Source organism: Micropterus salmoides, unplaced genomic scaffold (genome assembly GCF_014851395.1).
Source record: "Micropterus salmoides isolate LMB-PRFRI ecotype aquatic unplaced genomic scaffold, ASM1485139v1 Ms_hic_scaffold_19, whole genome shotgun sequence".
Classification (NCBI taxonomy): Eukaryota; Metazoa; Chordata; class Actinopteri; order Centrarchiformes; family Centrarchidae; genus Micropterus; species Micropterus salmoides.
The window spans coordinates 12,272,036-12,289,965 of record NW_024041039.1 but is presented as its reverse complement, the minus strand read 5'-3'; the positions used below and the strand labels follow the sequence as shown (position 1 = coordinate 12,289,965).

Genomic DNA, 17,930 nt, shown 5'->3' with positions numbered 1-17,930 from the left:
GTGGCAATAACTGAAGATGAAAATATTAATCGAACAGATTAGACATAGTTTAGGCAGCTCATGGACCTGTGATTGTAAAGTGACAGTCCGCCTCAATAGGCCTATGGATGATTTTTTGCAATTTAAAATGCGTCTAGGTTCAAACTGACTGTGAAGTTTTAGACGTCTGTTACATTAATAAAATCTTGGTCATTTCGTATTTTATTAAATGCAGTCAAAACACATTCAGACTATCAGCAGATAATGAAAAACTCACGTTTAAACTACATTTAGGCTATTTGTTTCAGCTGCATCACAGTCATCCTCACTCAGAAATATTCACATCATATCCAGTTGATAACTAGGCCTACGATAGGAATGTTCAATCAGTGCGACTACAGTATGAAAAGTTACTGTTCAGTGATCAGTTTTATACAGATCAGTTTAAACAGCATACCGCAGCACTGTAGCACATGCTAAGTGTTTATGTTCAACTTATGCCAACCTGATAGCTGCCTTAATGTCCACAGAGTCACTGTGTCATAAAGGACAGTAGCTTAGGCTATAGATTTTATTCTGTGCCGAGGATAAATTTACGATGTCCAAAAATAACTAATAGCCTATTTAACCGTAATTTTGATGTTTCTAAAGACGTAACTGTGTTTCAATATGTGCTTTGATATCGACAGTCTGATTGAGGAAATGTCAGACGGCCGCTTCAGGCTCCGCAGGAGGGGATCGGAGAGAAAACTCAGCTTTAGTTGAAGTAAACCTCCTCCCGAGCAGGTTAGGTTCACAGCGTAAATTGCCGGGGTTACAGACCTAGAGTTTATCTAACCTCGCTCTCTGAAACCGAAAACCCAGAGTTTCCCTCATCTCAGGCTCAACTTAGAGTTTTCCATAAACCCGCTTTCTGAAACAGGGCTCTGAACTGCCGCTGCAAAACCATGGAAGCAAAACCAAAACAAGATTATTTTTCTTCTATGGGTTGGATCCAACTACCTTGTTTAGGTTCACACCGGCCCCTACTGTCCCAGAGTGTGTCATTTCAAGGCATTATGTACATCCGGTTACAGGTACAACCAAAACACCATGCTGTGTGCATCACTTAAAAGGGTCCCCTGGAAACACTTCCGTTGTGTTGTCGAAATGTCTTGTGTTGTCGAAATGTGTTGTGTTGTCGAAATGTGCTGTGGTGTTGTCGAAATGTGCTGTGGTGTTGTCGAAATGTGCTGTGTTGTCGAAATGTGCTGTGTTGTCGAAATGTGTTGTGTTGTCTTAATGTGTTGTGTTGTGATGAATTTGAATGTTTTTTCTTAAATTGCAGTGCGTTGGCCTCTCAGGGCCACCGAACATTGCAGTACATAAAACCTTATTTCAAGCGTGTCTTAAAACAATTCTCACATACGCATACCCTTTAACACTGCTCTTATAACTGAGTTATTGATAAGTTTAATAATTCCCCCTCCATGGCAGCAGTGAAGTGAAATCTCTAAAAAAAAACTTTAGTACCTTTAGAAAATATCCACTTTTGAATAGTCTAACACAGATGCTTAGCTGATGATTCATAGTAGCTTCAGCTAAACTTTAGAATGAATTTATACAAAAATGACAACTGTGGTGATGTCTTTACAGACTACATGGGCAGGAATAATTATGATTACAGTGACCAATAACTTAATGTAAACATGGACATGTGAGTATTAAGGTAGACTAAAAAATGTGAACCTTTAGCACACAGACAACAACATATTAACGTTAGTTGCATTTATTACTCTGAATAAAGACCTCACTGGTCATTTTAACAGTGCAAAAGCAGAATTGAGGGCTCATAACAGTTACACACAAATGCACAGGCCTGCCTTGTTAAAATGTCATGCATCAAATTCCAGCAACAGGTTACTGAGAATGTTGATTGTTCCCGAAATTTTAGTAACATTAAAAACTGCCGTACAGCAAAAAGCAATACATTACTGTAACATTAATTGCGTTTCTTTTGTAACGCGTTACTCCCAACACTGTTTAAGGCAGACGCAAGTTGCTGCCTCGGTTATGAATCTATTCAAATGCTAACGTTAACAAATATATTAATCCACGTGCTAGCATTAGCTAATGCACACCAGAGCTATCCACTAAGGAAAATATTTCCAAACCCAGAGTGAGCTCAACTTTATTTAACTTACACAATTGTTTTGTCTCGCTAACAATAATAAACTTACCAAGAAAGACGCTTTTTGCTGGCAGTCTCTGCGTCTGTCCTCTCCAGCTTGTAACTTGCCAGGCACGCCTCTTTAGCTCTTTTCACATTTAACTTCTGCAGGGAGCTGACCGGATATTCTTCTCGTCTGTGTCTGTGGTGTCCACTTTCCAAGTCTGACTCGGTAAAGTAAAACAAAGGATACCTGAGAGACAAAATGATTTCTTGCCAGAAATAGCTTCCCTCTCTCAACGACAGTTCACACATTAACTTTTGTGAAGCGGACTTTCACGTTGTGTGATTGGATCGTCGATTTGAAAACCTTAATTCTGATTGGTCCAACTGAATGCACTGCGCTAGTGGGCTGGGCAGGAGGGCACACTTTTCCCCTGTGTACACGTGTTTACTGTTTACAAACAGAAATAAGTATAACTGCATTATGATTTAAGACGCCTATATGACCAAAGTAAGACATTAGCTGCAGGCACATAATAGGCTAGGGATAGGATAGTTCTCTACAAGGCTACCCGTCTGTCATTGTGCATGTTACTTAAGTCTATAGTTTGAATATTATAGATCCAAGCTAAAATTTACAGTAGTGCGGGACTCAAAGAAAAAGTCGCAATTACAATTCCGTCCGCTACTTCAGCACCAGGGACAGCGGCATGGGTTTATCAATACACAGTACAGTTAGGTTAACGTTACTGTGCTGTGTATATTTAAGAGGCATGGTCGGGGCCATAGATTCTAACTTGAATAAAATAGAATTGGAAAGGCTTACCTCTTTGCAAACAGGCCCATCGGTTCTTCAGAACACCTATGCATTTCTGGTCTTAGTGTGTGCTGAATTGTGGCGCTGCTCACTGACACTTGCTGAGTTTAGGTATGGGGTCATGAGCCATTTTCTCAGTGGATACCCTGAGTCTCCAAACAATCTCCCGGGGTAACTTGCTGCCTCAAAGTCTCTCCAAAGGCTAGACTGCTTGAGGATGAAGCTGTCATGCTTTGCCCCAGGCCATTTGATTACAGCATTGGTAATTACAAGGTCGGCATCACATACGATCTGAGCGTTGATTGAGTGGTATCCCTTCCTGTTTACAAAGTCATTCTCATTGATTTTGGGTCCCTTGATTCTGATGTGCGTGCCATCTATGCAGCAAAGTATGTCAGGGAAACCGGCTATCTGGTAGAGCTTCTGATGGGTCATAATCACCAACCAAGTTTTGAAATGATCCTGTAGCAAAATATCTTTGTGCCAGACACACTTGTAGGGAAGGACTGAGGGCATCGTTTCTGTCCAAGTCAACTGCCAGCAGGTCGGTAATCCTCAGTATCTCCGTGCATGGAAAACGAATGCGTGAGTACAAATCAATATCATCATAAATGTCCAAGGGGTGTAATCTATCACTGAATCTAAACAATGCTAAAAAATGTTTGTACAATGTAGGGAATAATTGCTTTGTTGAAAGCCTAGCACACCTGCACTGGCTGATAAGACCTCTGCTCCAGTTAAAGGTGGGCAGAGCTATTCTGCTGGGTATTACAAGGTCAGTGGACTCTGTGTGCCAGTAAAAATTAAAAAGTTGTGCCCTGTTAGGTGCCACAAAGCTAACAGGAAAATCAGGAAGTAAATCAAACACGGACTTTCATCAAGTGACAGATATTAGTAAACACTCTCCTGTTGTAGAAGGCATCACTCAAATCGACTGTCACAGAACAGATCTTCTAATCCGTTTGGCACATAACAATCCAACAGCCACAGTCCTGCATCCCTGACTAAGTCAACACCCCCAGCTTTTCATGGTAGTAAGATTTGCAGTTTGTTTGTTCCTCTAGGTCACAAGTCCTAAAGGGGCTGTTAGGAGAAACAAATCCAATCCAGATTTCCTACACTGGAAAGCAAATTTGCATCATATGTGCTGAATGCTCTTCATCTACAAGGCTTCTCTCATATACAGCATCATTCCTCACTAAGAAACCTGTGTATAGAGGACACATGTAAGTGAGCAGCAACCTTCAAGACTGAAAAATTAAACCAAGTGCCAAAACTGTACTTTATGAAATGACAACTTGAGGCTGGCTCCAAAAGTGGGTCAATCCCTATAGACCCCCATGTTTGAATGTCCAACTTCAGGTTTATGTTATGGCCACCAGTTTTAATTATTTGAACGTGTCTACCCAGGTCAAAAAGAAGTGCTCTTAAAGGCGCTGAAAATATACTTGAAATTCACATAGTATGCTTATAGTACATTCATACTATAACATGCTTACTACAAGTATATTAAAGATATATTCTCCTGAGCTTTAACATATTTCTCAAAAGTATACTTTGAATAAATTGGTAATAAATATATAGTTAATTAAAATTTTAATAAATATGCTTAAATAAAAGTATATTTTTTACAACATTTTAGTCTATTTATTAAAAATATATTTATTTAACTCTTAGTAAATACTATTTAGGTGTACTTTGTGGAAGTACATTGTTAAACAATTACACTTTTAGTGGGTTAAAAATATATTTATGCAAAACATGCTTCATTGTGTAGGCTACTGCAAGATATTGTAATTATTTATGTAATTGACACGTTTCAGCCTGATTTCCAGAAGTATGATTTTTAAAACGTATTTTTTTAACATTAAAATATATTTTTCTAAAGCATTATTTCTTTTTTTCATTTCTTTTCTTTCTTTTAATTAAGTTATTAATTAAATTAAATAAGGTAAATAGCTAGTTGAGATCAGAGACCTCTTTCATAAGGGTAACCTGGCCTAGAAGGAAGCAGCACATGTTGTTAACTTAAACAATAATATATAGAAATAAGCATACTTTAATGGAGCCTGACAGAGCTGCAGCTGTAGCTGGTGTCTGCGTTGTCCTTCACAACCTGGCAATGATGTGGAAAGTACCGCTGATGGAGGAAGGAAATGCAAATGATGGGGGTGACATTCCTTTCGGCAGCGAGGACCCAATACCGCCTGAGGCTGCCACTGTCCGGGCCTATCTTACTGCTTCCTATTTTGGATGAGCTGCAAATCAAACGTCTCACAAAACATAAACAAAATTTGCTACTCCAATAAGTTTATTTAGTAGGCTTTCTTTATATACAACACAACAACAACAACAACAATAATAATAATAACGATAACAACAACAATCATCCAAAAACGTCTGAAATATTAAACTGTACAAATAAAATAACAAATACACAACGCATTTCAAAAATCTAATATGAATAATAATAATAAATATATTTGTGAATTTGGAGTTGACTGTTTGCTATGGCTCATGTGAAAGTGCTGGACTGAGATGACTGTGTAGGTTGATTGTTGGTCACATCTGGTCCAGTAAAGGTGGGCTCTGGGATGCTGGTTCAAGCAGACATGCTTCTGCAGATGGGGGGAGAGGTTGTTCAGCTGTATGAGAGGGGGCTGGTGCTGCTGTTGGGAGAGATGTAGCTGAAACCAGCGCTGGCGCTTCATTTGCTGTTCCACTCTCAACCCCACCGGAAATGCCAATCACTGAAGGGGAGTCCTCTCCCACAATGTCTAACACTAGTGCTGAGTATGTCCCCATGTCTGGCTTTGGTCCACCTCCTGTTGGGACATTTCGTGGAAACGGCTTGCATTTTTAGGTCGCTCCACTTCCTCACATCTTTTACATCCCTGTGCTCCACACCTTTTGCATTTATGGTGTCTGTTATATCCTACCATATTTGTTGTTTCCGTTTGTTACAAAGTTGTTAAATTTCAATTCCAATGATTCTTTGTTTTGTTTATATTTTGATAGCAGGATCATGATTTCTTCATGTGTCAAGTTTTTTTTTCTTCAGACATGGCCAAATCCCTGAAACAGTACACAAACGTTAATTTAACGTCAGCATATCATTACAGTAGCCTATGTTACAGGGTAAGCAGGTATAGGCTAACTAAACTTGACATTAGACACTAACATTATAGTGTTGGCAAGCAAATATATTGGGTTACATAACTCTATAACTAACAACTAGGCCTACTAATTTATTTAGGCCTAATAAACAGTTTGCTTGTGTAGGTTATCGTGATGTGTTCGTTATAATGTTACAATTTCATCTGTCCGTTGTAGGCTACGGTACCATTCGTTACGGGTACCGTTATATTACGCCTATGTTGTAGTAAACGGTTTTACCACTGTTGGACTAGCTGTATATTAAGGTTTCATAGTTATCATCTAATCATAATGTTTTGTCCTTGTCTACGTACCTTTTTGTTGGTGTTTGGTGATTAACAGCTATTTTAACCGTTAGCCTCTTCAGTATTGGAAAAAGATGAAAGAGAGAGAGCGAAAACAACGTAATAAACGCTCTAGAATAGTGCTGTTCACTGATTGGCCATGGGATGCGTAAACGTCATTATCTGCGACACTGTTTTGATTAGTATGGACTTTACGCCAGAGTAGCTAAGATGGACCGTACGTCTCAGTGGTGCAACCAAACATCATATTTTGTATACTATCAGATGCTTTTGTAGACTTTAGCTACATCACCTGAGCGCTAAGCAAACATTACATCATCTTGTCCCGTCTTAAAATCATATTACCTCTTCTTATCTTCTTTTTAGATGACAGTACCTGTCATCCGCTATCTAGGTTTTGATTTACTTCCTGATTTTCCTGTTAGCTTTGTTGCAACTAACAGGGCACACCTTTTTAATGTTTAATTTAGCTAGGTTTTGATTTACTTCCTGATTTTCCTGTTAGCTTTGTTGCAACTAACAGGGCACACCTTTTTAATGTTTAATTTAGCTAGGTTTTGCATATTCTGCCTGAACAGTTTCTCTGCTCATGTAGACACATTGAAAGGGCACAAGTTCATGAGTAACACAAAGGAATAACATAAACCTTAAGTCTTAAGAATAAAATACTAGTAATCAAACCTGAACTCAGTAGTCAAACCTTACATTAAAAGAATGACATCAGTAGTCAATACCTTTACCCAGTGAGACCACAGTAAGTGCACTTCTAAGTAATTCAGCACCTCTAGGATAACATAATAAAGTTATTAGATAAAAACACAGCCAACCAACAAAGTGAACAAAAGAATTATTCAACAGTACTTGCATTTGATTACACGTTTGCTCGTTATCTAGTCTACGTATCTTAGTGACCTAAGATATATAATGCTTAACAACCATGATTCTACACTCCAAGGACTAGATAAGTCAACACAGCAAGCTATGATGTAGTTGTCACACCTTTTATTAATATTTCAGCAAAGGAACTTAAAGTCAGACTGCACCCGTGTATTTTTATCCGTGGCAGTGGCATAGTGGTTGTTCCACCATTTAGAGAGAAATATCTCAACAACTGCATGACTTATTAGTTTTTTAGTGAATAGTCTCTACAAGCAATGGATGGATTGCCATGAAATTTGGAACAAACATTAATGTTCTCCTCAGGATGAATTGTAGTTAACTTTTGGTCATCCCCTAACTGTTCATCTAGAATATTATGTTGCTTTTAATGTGGCGTTTACCTTTTTTGCCTACATTTTATGCTATTTAGTCTAAACATGAGAATCAGCCAATCAACTCATCTTGATTCACATGAAGTGTCTCAATGGTTGCTACGGCGCTGTCACTTAACCCTCTGTAAATCTCAACAGCTTTTCCTTAAATTGATTGTGATTGATCTTGAGTTCAGACTTGCTGAGTCTTTTCTCTAAAATGTGATGTCTCTTTCATTCAAGTGAATTGAATAAACTGGTAATTCTGTAGATGACAGAAAATTAGTGTGTACATGACGGAACAAAATGAGACCAAATCAACATCTGAATAAAGAATACAGGTGGTGGTGAAACATCACTCACAAAGAAAAGGTTAAGAAAGGTTGCCTTTGAAGTTGCACATCTCAAGCCAGGACTAAACTAATATTTGAAGTAGTTTTTTCTCATTCACACCTACTCAAGTTTCAGTAATGACACTGCCCAGCTTTAGCTATCAATGTGTTTGATTTGCTCCCCAAATGTTTAACCTCTCTAACTCTGATTTCTAATTTTGTCTCAGGTTGGGAATATATCTTGTAAGTGGCTGGATGGACAAAGCAAAAGCATTCAGAGGGAAGGTCCTTTTCCTCTTCATTGCTACCATCGTCTTTTTCATCACTGTGAGAACACCCAGGACGTACAGGTCCATCCCAAGGCCACGTGGGCCTCTGAACACTTGCCCCTCCCGGGTCTCTGAGCAGACCATCACCCCCCTCAACAATACCAAGCACTTACTGGTGTCAGCCTACATGGACCAGAGAGTGAATGGCTTCGATATACGCATCATTGGCATATTTAGGAGAGACTCCATCCAGCCCCTTTACTGTTTTTTCTGCTGTGCTGGCCAGTTGTCAACTCCAACTCCAACAACAATTTTACAACATACAGACAACTTTGGCTTCCCCTTCGTGACTACAGATATCATGTGTCAGATTCCTCAAAACTGCAGTGCTACACATGTCACTCTTCTGACTCAGCCAGATAAAGTGGGGGTGTTTAACCAGATTTGGCTTCCTATTAGAAACCAGAAGACCAATGAGAAGCAGGAGAAAAACTTGCAGTTCAACTTCACAGTCTGCATTTTCCAACCTGTTTGGAGACTACAACAATGTGCTTCAGTTTGCACAGACACTGGAGATGTACAGGTCAGCACAGCAACAACACCACAAACCACAAAGTCAATGAGCTGAGTCAATTAGCATCCATCCATTGCATCAAATAATAGATTTTTCTGTTACTGTTGTTGCTGAGTGAGGCTTTCATACTTAAAAAAAAAAAGTCAAATGTGAAGCGTAACACAAAATTTATTTGAATTAATTTCAAACAATCCATATAGCATGCGAAGTATTACAGTTTGTATATTTATTATGTTTTTAAAGGGACTTCCCTGCTGCTGAGCAATGAATGATGTGATTCATTACGATGTAGATGACAGTATTATGATGTTTTGTTGTTTGTGGCTTAACATTTTCTTAACTTACAGTGGTATCTACTGTAACCTGATTCATTTTATTTGTTATGAGATATCCATCTATCTGCCTCCACCCAATTCAAACAAACAAAAATGAACCACATGACTACCTGTGTATGTGAAAAATGAAGTGCTTTGCCCACAAAAAGGCTGTAAAAAACTGTCAACATAGAGCTCTCTTTTAAAGGTTCAGTGTGTAGGTTTTAGTGGCATCTAGTGGTGAGGGTTGCAAATTGCAACCAGTAGCTTATGGCACTTTTCCATTACCAGTATCAGCTCAACTCGACTCAACTCTACTCGACTCGGTTTGGCCATGCTCCGTTTTCACACTTGAATGCCACTTGCGGAGCTCCTCAACTACGAAAACTTTCAAGCAGTTTTGTTACGCCATCACTTTTTTTAAAACTGTCAATATTCGAAATCTACACAGTTTATTTATCATCTCAAAACTTCTCAGAAGTGGATTTAATGATGAAATTACATACGAAAACTGTAAAATATAAAAATTTCTATTGCTGGCCTCTGTCCGGCACACGCAATGATGTTGAAGATTCTCTCTGACCAATCAGTAGTCTGCCGTGTTTTCATGTCACATTTTAGTATCGCCTCAGCTCGCTTGGAACCTCGATGGAGGTGATACAAAAAAAGTACCTGGAAGCAGGTACAGGTACAACTTTTACAAAACCAAACAAAGGCGAGCCGAGTCGAGCTAGTACTATGCAGTGAAAAAGGGGCTTTACTGTGCACTCACATGCTCCTCGGATGGTACCCTTTTACCGAGTTGTCAAGTTGTTCTTACGACTTTGGTGTGTTCATGTGCTCTTAAGTCGGAATGTGGAATCAACATGGACGCTACTACAAAGATGTGTTGGATTAGCATTATCAGAGCATATTAACAACACGCAGACAACTACAATATCTTTATATCATTTCATTAATTTCTAAATCCAACAACGAAAAGGTTGTGAAAACTTTCAACATATGGTCCTTTTATTATTTGTGTCTTCATTAGGGCTGTCCCCGACAAAGGATTTACATAGTCGAATCAGAATTGTCAAGTCTTGCCTACAGTCAACTGATAGTCGAATCACATGGGGGGTGGGGCGTTACACACAGTAACTCCGCTTTAATCTTCAGAAGCTGCAGAGCTGCAGTCTCTATTTATTATTCGGTGTAACTTACACTGCATTTCCAGCTAAACTAAGGCTTTGTTGACCATTTTCTCTCTGCTCCCCTGCCAGTCATCGGTCTTGTGCCGAGTTTTGCGTGCATGCCGTGCTGTGCGACCAACAACTGCATGCAAGTCGTGGTTGCTCTTGGGTGTATTTCAAGTAGGCTGGTTTTTAAAAACAATGTAATATTCTTTGTGTGGTTCATCAACGGTGATAAATGATCAGAATGTCCCGCAAGGTGCGGACAAGTGGGCACAACACCAGCAAAGCTGGCCGTCCACCTCTTCAGGACATACCGAGACATACACACACATACATGCTACGCCCACACATGCGCATTAACCCCCCTTCCTTAAGGGTTAGGGTTACAATTTTGAATTTATTCACACACTTTAAAAACCTTTATTAAAAGCTTCTTTCTTTACACATTTTTATTTACAGCATTATATAATGATATTTATTTTGTAATAGGTTGTATGTTAACTTATTGGGAGAAAACTGGTAGTGCTATTTTGTTTTGGCTTCGCCCTCTAAGGCTATCGCTATTGGGTTTACCCCTACGCGCACTGAGAAATTTTGTCTACGACCACCCACAGCGTGGGCCTCTCCTATGTCTGCACCTTGTGTATACATACAACCGTGAGACCTAGCCACGGCTCCCATTTTTCTTCAGCACTGAGCTGTCTATAGAGCAAGACGGATAACGGATAACAACCAGCTAAGAAGAAATCCGTAGATGTCTTCCTCCTTGCTGGTGAGAACGGGACGATGCCATGTCCGTCCAGCTGTGTCGCATCTGCGAGACGGGCTTTATTTATAAGTTATCAATCTACTTGTTAAAGACAGTGGTAAAAAGAAAAATCTTAAATATTTAATTAAAATCTATGGACTCTGGGGACCAGATGACCTGAGAGGTCTGGATGGTTCATAATGAAGCAGAAGATCAGAAATGTATTTTGGCCCTAAACCATTTAGTGCTTTATAAACTAACAGCAGGATTTTGAAATCAATTCTTAGACATACAGGAAGCCAATGTAAAGACCTTAGAACTGGAGTGATGTGATCCACCTTTTTGGTCTTAGTGAGGACTTGAGCAGCGGTGTTCTGAATCAGCTGCAGCTGTCTGATGGATTTCTTAGGGAGCCCTGTAAAGACACCGTTACAGTAGTCGAGTCGACTGAAGATAAATGCATGGATAAGTTTTTCCAGGTCTTGCTGGGACATAAGTCCTTTAATCCTTGATATATTCTTCAGGTGATAATAGGCTGACTGTAATTGTCTTAATGTGGCTCCTCAAATTCAGGTCTGAGTCCATGACTACACCAAGATTTCTGGCTTGATTTGTGGTTTTTAACATTACAGACTGAAGTTGAGCACTGACTTTCAATCATTCCTCCCTGGCTCCAAAAAGAATAACTTCAGTTCTATCTTTGTTTAATTGGAGAAAATTCTGGCACATCCAACCGTTGACCTGCTCAATACAGTTACTCAGCACTCGTATAGGATCATAGTCCCCTGGTGAAATGGTTATGTAAATCTGTGTGTCATCTGCATAATTATGGTAACTAATGTTGTTTTTCATAATCTGTGCCAGTGGAAGCATGTAAATGTTAAACAAAAGAGGCCCCAGAATGGAGCCTTGGGGAACTCCACGTGTCATTTTTGTCAGCTCAGATGTGTGATTACCTATAGACACAAAGTAGTCCCTGTCCTTTAAGTAGGATTCAAACCATTTTAGTACTGTGCCAGAAAGTCCAACCCAGTTTTCAAGTCTGTCTAGTAATATGTTGTGGTCGACCGGGTTGAATGCAGCACCGAGATCTAAGACTGAAATTCTTCCAATGTCAGTGTTTAAATGGATGTCATTGAAGACCTTAACAAGAGCCGTCTCAGTGCTGTGGTGTGGTCAAAAACCTGACTGGAAGACATCAAAACAGTTATTTTGTCACGCTCTGCCGGTTGGCCATCCTTTGTGTTTACTTTTGAGTTTGGTATCTGCCTTGGTATGTTGAGTTTTGGGTTCTGTCCTGTCTAGTGTCCAGTATCTCTTATATAGTCTGCTTGTCATGTCTAGTCTCTCTGTTTTCCTCTGCTCTCTCTCTGCCTCGTTAGTCTCATGTCTGTCACCTGTGTTGCTCCCGCCCTGCTCGTTAGTCCCTGTGTATATATATACCTGGTGTTTCTGTCTTGTCCTTGTCCGGTCATTGTTCATGTTACCCCCCAGTCTGTCGTGTGTGTACTCTCTGCCTGGATTTTGGATTTCTGTTATTCAGCCACTCACCTGTAAGTGTGCTCGCTTTTGTTTGTTTATTAAAACCCCTTGTTGAACTATACCTGCTCCACTCTGTGTCCTGCGTTTGGGTCCTCCAACCTGCCTCCACACCACGATCGTGACAGAATGACCGGACCAATTAAGAGCCCAGCAGACACACTAACTGAGGAACAGACTGACGTGGTGAGGGAGCTTCTGACGCTGAGGAATATGTGGTATGGGGCTAGTCATGTTAGCCATAAGGCAGCTATCGTGTCCCTTGCCTGGAAGAGCCTGGCTGCTCAGCCAGGAGCAGCAGACTCTCTCCCTGGGTGGGTTTGTGACTTCCTCCACACCTCAGCCAATCCCCCAGCCAAGTCCTCATCAGATCCTCAGTCTGTTAGCCTGGAAATGGCTAACACCCGGACCGCTAGCCTCCGGCCGTCATCTCTCTGGCCTGCTAGCCCTCCGCCTGTCCTGCCTGTTACCTGTTCGGCTGGCGCTGCTAGCCCTCCGCCTGTCCTGCCTGTTACCTGTTCGGCTGGCGCTGCTAGCCCTCCGCCTGTCCTGCCTGTTACCTGTTCGGCTGGCGCTGCTAGCCCTCCGCCTGTCCTGCCTGTTACCTGTTCGGCTAGCGCCGCTAGCCCTCCGCCTGTCCTGCCTGTTACCTGTTCGGCTAGCGCCGCTAGCCCTCCGCCTGTCCTGCCTGTTACCTGTTCGGCTGGCGCTGCTAGCCCTCCGCCTGTCCTGTCTGTTACCTGTTTGGCTGGCGCTGCCAGCCCTCTGCCTGTCCTGCCTGTATCCTGCTTGGCTAGCGCCGCTAGTCCTCCGCCTAGCCTGTCCGTCCGCCTGCCTGCCCTACCTACCAAGGACTCAGGGACTATGACTCTCCTGGCCTACCTGACCATGAAGGCCAGGGAGTCAGAGGCAGCACGGGCAGCTACACTATGGCCTGATAGCCTGGAGGCTAGGCTTTCCCCGGAGTCGTCCTTTGAAGGGAGTCGCCTAGCCATCTTTTCGGGTTCCCGTGGTGGTCATCGGAGGCGACGAGGTCACCATCAGTGACCCGTCGGCAACAAACCTGTCCCCTGGCTTGCTAGAACGGCTAGCCGCCTGCCTGATTCCCGGCCCGCTAGCAGCCTGCCTGCCCACCTGCCTGATCCCCAGCCTGCTAGCGCTGCTAGCCGTCTGCCTGATCCCTGGCCTACTCCTGCTCCCAGGTCTCACTCGGTTGTCCTACCGACACCTGTTACTGGTCCCTCATCGAAGGCCCGACTGACACCAGTTCCAAGGTCTCCGTCGGTGGCCAGACCGGTTCCCGCTCCCCGTGCCCCGTCGGTGGTCCGACCAACACCAGCTTCGTTGGTGGCCCAGCCGACTCCTGTTCTCCCGTCGGTGGTCCGACCAACACCAGCTTCGTTGGTGGCCCAGCCGACTCCCATTCCTCGTGCTCCGTCGGTGGTCCGACCGGCACCTGCTTCGCCGGTTGCCCAGCTGACTCCTGTTCCCTCGTCGGTGGTCCGACCAACACCAGCTTCGTTGGTGGCCCAGCCGACTCCTGTTCCTCATGCTCCGTCGGTGGTCCGACCGGCACGTGCTTCGCCGGTGGCCCAGCCGACTCCTGTTCCCTCGTCGGTGGTCCGACCAACACCTGCTTCGCCGGTGGCCCAGCTGACTCCTGTTCTCCCGTCGGTGGTCCGACCAACACCAGCTTCGTTGGTGGCCCAGCTGACTCCCTTTCCTCGTGCTCCGTCGGTGGTCCGACCGGCACCTGCTTCGCCGGTGGCCCAGCTGACTCCTGTTCCCTCGTCGGTGGTCCGACCAACACCAGCTTCGTTGGTGGCCCAGCCGACTCCTGTTCCTCATGCTCCGTCGGTGGTCCGACCGGCACCTGCTTCGCCGGTGGCCCAGCCGACTCCTGTTCTCCCGTCGGTGGTCCGACCAACACCAGCTCCGTTGGTGGCCCAGCCTGTTCCTCGTGTTCTGTCGGCGGACGGACCGGCTTCAGCCCCGCCGGTGGTCCGGCCAACCCCTGTTCCTCGTGTTCTGTCGGCGAATGGACCGGCTTCAGCCCCGCCGGTGGTCCGGCCGACCCCTGCTCCTCGTGTCCTGTCGGCGGATGGACCGGCTTCAGCCCCGCCGGTGGTCAGGCCGACCCCTGCTCCTCGTGTCCGGTCCATGGTCCCCAGCCCTGCTGTCCAGTCGGTGGTCAGGCCGACTCCAGCTCCTCGTGTTCGGTCCATGGCCTCCAGCCCTGCTGTCCAGTCGGTGGTCAGGCCGACTCCAGCTCCTCGTGTCCGGTCCATGGTTCCCAGCCCAGCTGTCCAGTCGGTGGCCAGGCCGACTCCAGCTCCTCGTGTCCAGTCCATGGCCTCCAGCCCAGCTGCTCAGTCGGTGTTCAGACCGACTCCAGCTCCTCGTGTCCGGTCCATGGTCCCCAGCCCAGCTGCTCAGTCGGTGTTCAGACCGACTCCAGCTCCTCGTGTCCGGTCCATGGTCCCCAGCCCAGCTGCTCAGTCGGTGTTCAGACCGACTCCAGCTCCTCGTGTCCGGTCCATGGTCCTCAGCCCAGCTGTCTCGCCGGTGGTCCTCAGCCCAGCTGTGCCTCCAGAGCACCCAAGCTTTGGGTGCCGACCTCCGGAGAGGTCTTGCCGTCAGCCTCCTGCTCGGCCCCCAGTGGGGTTGCTGCCTCACTGTTGGCCGTCCTGCCAACCCTTGAACTCTGTGGCCCCCCTGTTCTGCCCGGCCTGTTGAGTCGACCTCCGGCGCGGCCTCCCGAACTCTGTGGCCCCCCGGTTCTGCCCGGCCTCATGGGTCGTCCCATGGGACGCCCACCTGAACTGTTTTGCTCTCCTGGTCTACTCGGTCGACCTCCGGGACGGCCTCCTGAACTGTGTTTACCCCCTGATTTGCCCGGCCTGTCGGGTCATCCCCCGGGACGACCTCCTGTACTCCGTGATCTCTTTGGTCTGCACGGCCTCCTGGGTCGCCCTCCAGGACGGCCTCCTGAACATTGTTTTCCCCCTGATTTGCTCGGCCTGTCGGGTCGTCCTCCAGGACGGCCTCCTGAACTGTGTTTTCCCCCTGATTTGCTCGGCCTTTCGGGTCATCCCCCGGGACAGCCTCCTGAACTCCGTGATCCCTTTGGTCTGCACGGCCTCCTGAGTCGCCCTCTGGGACGGCCTCCTGAACTGTTCTGTCTCTCTGCCCTGCCCTGCATGTTAGGCCAAGTGCCTTACCTGCCCTGTTTCCTGGGCATGATCTGCCTGTTGGGTGGTTCCCCCGGACTGTTTTGTCCCCTTGGCCTGCTTGTGCGACCTCCTGAACTCTGTCGCTCCCTTGCCTTGCCCTCTGGCCACCCTCCTGAGAGTTCCTGGTCTGGCCCTCCTCCTGTCCTCCCTCCGCCCACCCTGGCTCGACTTTCCCTCCTCCTGTCCTCCCTCCGCCCACCCTGGGCCGGCTTGTGCCTTGTTTTGGGGCTGTTTTGGGTTTTGTTGACCGTCTGGAGACGCTCGTCGGTGGGGGGGTACTGTCACGCTCTGCCGGTTGGCCATCCTTTGTGTTTACTTTTGAGTTTGGTATCTGCCTTGGTATGTTGAGTTTGGGTTCTGTCCTGTCTAGTGTCCAGTATCTCTTATATAGTCTGCTTGTCATGTCTAGTCTCTCTGTTTTCCTCTGCTCTCTCTCTGCCTCGTTAGTCTCATGTCTGTCACCTGTGTTGCTCCCGCCCTGCTCGTTAGTCCCTGTGTATATACCTGGTGTTTCTGTCTTGTCCTTGTCCGGTCATTGTTCATGTTACCCCCCAGTCTGTCGTGTGTGTACTCTCTGCCTGTAACCAGCCTTGCTTGTCTCGTCTCGTCTCGTCTCCCTGTACTTTTGGATTTTGGATTTCTGTTATTCAGCCACTCACCTGTAAGTGTGCTCGCTTTTGTTTGTTTATTAAAACCCCTTGTTGAACTATACCTGCTCCACTCTGTGTCCTGCGTTTGGGTCCTCCAACCTGCCTCCACACCACGATCGTGACATATTTAGTGCAAAGAAAGCACTAAGCTGTTGAAAAACAGCTTTTTCATTGATTTTACTTAAAAATGGGACATTTGATATAATTGCTCATTAGTGAACTGTCCAGATTGCTCTTTTTTAAGAGGGGAAAAAAACTGAGTGGAGACATGTTGACAATTTATAGTAGATCTGAGGCCATGCATTTAGACACATTTAAAAAATAAAAAAAAATAAAAAACCTGTTGTGGCAGAATATCAAGGCAGCATGAGGAGGATTTCAGATGTTGTATTATGTCCTCCAGGTTTTTATGGTTAATAGAATCAAATTGTCTCATGCTATATGAATTGTTTTTAAGTGGACACAGGGACAAGACATATCCTGTTACTGACATGGAGGCGCTGATTGCTTGTCTATTTGTTTGAATTTTTGTCTGTGAAGAAGGAGGCAAATTCATTGCAGGCCCTGGTGGATAGAAGGTCAGAGGCTACAGACACAGGAGAGTTGGTTAGCCTGTCGACAGTAGAAAACAGGGCACGTGCATTATTAGTGTTTTTGGTGATGACGTCAGAGAAGAAGGACCGCTTGGATTTCTCAGTTCTAAATTATAAATGCGAAGTCTCTCTTTATAGATGTCATAATGAACCTGGAGATTTGTTTTCCGTCACCTGCGTTCAGCCTTTCGACACTCTCTTTTTTGAGTTCTAACCAGTGTTGTGTACCAACTGTGTGGATTGGTGCATTTCATATTAAATAATTTAGAGACTCAAAATTTCCCCTCTATCTCTCTGAGAAAAAGGAGGGGGTTAGGAACGTTTTCCTCCCCTGGAGGTTGGCCTTTTGACATGCAAAAACTAGAGACATCGCCTGGGGTTTTGTAAAGGGTCTGCAGAGACTCAATCAGACATGCATTGCTTAAGGACGCCTTAAAGGTGTCAATAGACACATAGGACAGCAAAAAGAAGTGTCCAATCCCTCTCCCTATAGGGTGCCTCAGGACATCACATCCTCAGTACCGGACTTCTGATCCCTTTTTCTCTTAGGATGGCTGGGCCATAAAACACCACTCCCGTCTCTTCTTTTCGCTGTTGTACAAATGTGATAATCTAAATAAGTTACTTTGGCAGTGTTTTAATTTTCAGCAAGGTTAATGACATTCCTTCATTTTATGTGTAACCAAGGTTTCAGGCCTAATACAAAAGCCACAACAAGAACACAAAAGCCACAACACAAATACAAACGCCACAACACAATAACAAAAGCCACAACATGAACACAAAAGCCACAACACAAATACAAACGCCACAACACAATAACAAAAGCCACAACATGAACACA

At 44.6% G+C, this 17,930-nt stretch overlaps 1 pseudogene; it reads left to right on the top strand.

Moving 5' to 3' along the window:
* The window catches only part of LOC119910134, a 57,033-nt pseudogene that overhangs the window by 16,052 nt on the left and 23,051 nt on the right, over positions 1–17,930 (top strand).